Source organism: Pristiophorus japonicus, chromosome 21, assembly GCF_044704955.1.
Source record: "Pristiophorus japonicus isolate sPriJap1 chromosome 21, sPriJap1.hap1, whole genome shotgun sequence".
NCBI classification, from domain to species: Eukaryota; Metazoa; Chordata; class Chondrichthyes; family Pristiophoridae; genus Pristiophorus; species Pristiophorus japonicus.
In genome coordinates this window covers 65,488,071-65,490,394 of record NC_091997.1, presented here as the reverse complement: position 1 = coordinate 65,490,394, position 2,324 = coordinate 65,488,071, and positions in this window count along the sequence as shown.

Below are 2,324 nucleotides of genomic sequence, written 5' to 3'. Positions count from 1 at the left end.
CCCCCGCTCCCTCTCTCCCCCCTAGACCCCAGCTCCCTCTCTCCCCCGCTCCCTCTCTCCCCCCCCTAGACCCCTGCTCCCCCCCCAGACCCCTCTCTCCCCCCCCAGACCCCAGCTCCCTCTCTCCCCCCCTAGACCCCAGCTCCCTTGCCCCCCCCAGACCCCAATTCCCTGCCCCCCCCAGACCCCAACTCCCTGCCTATCTGACTCCCCCACTATGCGGAGCGCTGGGTGAGCCGCGCCGCCAGTTCCCACACACACGCAAAGTTGCTGCGAGTTTGCCCCCAGCCCCTCGCCCTCCCCGGGCTCTCCCTCCGGCCATACTCACAGCCATAGTGGGGTCTGACCGCCCCCAGGCCATCCGCGTCGTCTGAAGTGGACATCCCGAGCTCAATCCGCCCCTCCAAACCCTCGCAAAGTGCCCGCTCCAGTGCGTCTCCTGACCCCAGTACGGAACTTCCTTCCTCTGGCCTCCCTCACTCACTCACTGCTGGGTGTAACTGCAGCCTCATCTCTCATCCTCACACCCCCTCTGTTGCTCTCTCGCTGTATTACACCGAGCACTTTCACTTTCTTCACTGGCTCAATGCAAAGTTAATGTCCTTTGTAGTTCTTCAGACCGATTTTATGTATATATATATCATATATTACTTCGGCCTGCCATGCCTCAGTGAGTAGCACTCTGAGTCACAAAGTTGTAAACTTGAGGTCATCCAAAAACTAGGCAGCCCCGTGTCCTAACTCGCACCCTGTCCCGCTCACCTATCACCCCCTGTGCCCCGTGTCCTAACTTGCACCGAGTCCCGCTCACCCATCACCCCCTGTGCCCCGTGTCCTAACTCACACCCAGTCCCGCTCACCCATCACCCCCTGTGCTCGCTGACCTGTGTCCTAACTCACACCGAGTCCCGCTCACCCATCACCCACTGTGCTCACTGACCTGTGTCCTAACTCACACCGAGTCCCGCTCACCCATCACCCCCTGTGCTCGCTGACCTGTGTCCTAACTCGCACCAAGTCCCACTCACCCATCACCCCCTGTGCCCTGTGTCCTAACTTGCACCGAGTCCCGCTCACCCATCACCCCCTGTGCCCCGTGTCCTGACTCGCACCGAGTCCCGCTCACCCATCACCCCCTGTGCCCCGTGTCCTGACTCGCACCCAGTCCCGCTCACCCATCGCCCTCTGTGCTCGCTGACCTGTGTCCTAACTCACACCGAGTCCCGCTCACCCATCACCCCCTGTGCTCGCTGACCTATGTCCTAACTCACACCGAATCCCGCTCACCCATCGCCCCCTGTGCTCGCTGACCAACATTGGCTCCCGGTTAATCGTATTAAATGGCGGAGCAGGCTCGAGGGGCGGTATAGCCTACTCCTGCTCCTGTTTCTTATGTTCTTATGTTCTGATAAGCATCGCCTCGATTTTAAAATGATCATCCTTGCTTTCCAATCCTTCCATGGCCTCGCTCCCTCCCTATCTCAGTAACTTCCTCGAGCTCCACAACTCACCGAGATCCCTGCACTTCTCAGATTCTGGCCTCTTGAGCATCCCTGATTATAATCGCTCCACCATTGGCGGCTGTGCCTTCATCTGCCTGGGCCCCAAGCTCTGGAACTCCCTCCCTAAACCTCCAGCTCTCTCTCCTTTAAGATGCTCCTTGAAACTTATCTCTTTGACCAAGCACCTGTCCTAATATTTCTGAGTGTCGTCCATGGCTCAGTGGATAGCACAGTCTGATTTATGTGTTCAAGTCCCACTCCAGAGACTTGAGCACATAAATCCAGGCTGACGTTCCAGTGCAGCACTGAGGGAGTACTGCACTGTCGGAGGTGCCGTCTTTCGGATGTAACATTAAACCGAGGCCCTGTCTGCTCTCTCAGGTGGACGTAAAAGATCCCAGACTATTTTGAAGAAGAGCAGGGAGTTATACCCGGTGTCCCTCAATCAACATCACTAAACCAGATTATCTGGGTCATTAATCACATTTTTGTTTGTGGCAGCTTGCTGTGTGCAAGTTGGCTGCCGCATTTCCCATAATACAACAGTGACTGCGCTCCAAAAGTACTTCATTGGCTGTAAAGCGCTTTGAGATGTCCGATGGTCATGAAAGGCGTTATATTTATTTTTCTTTATGTGGCTTGGTGTCAAACTTTGCTTGCTAACCCTCCTGTGAAGCGCCTTGGGATGTTTTGCTGTGTAAAAGGTGCTATATAAATATAAGTTGTTGTTGTTCCACTCCAGAGCCTTGAGCCAATAATCCAGTGCTGATGCTCCAAGTGCAGCCCACAGGAATATTGGAGTCGGCCATTCAGCTCCACAAG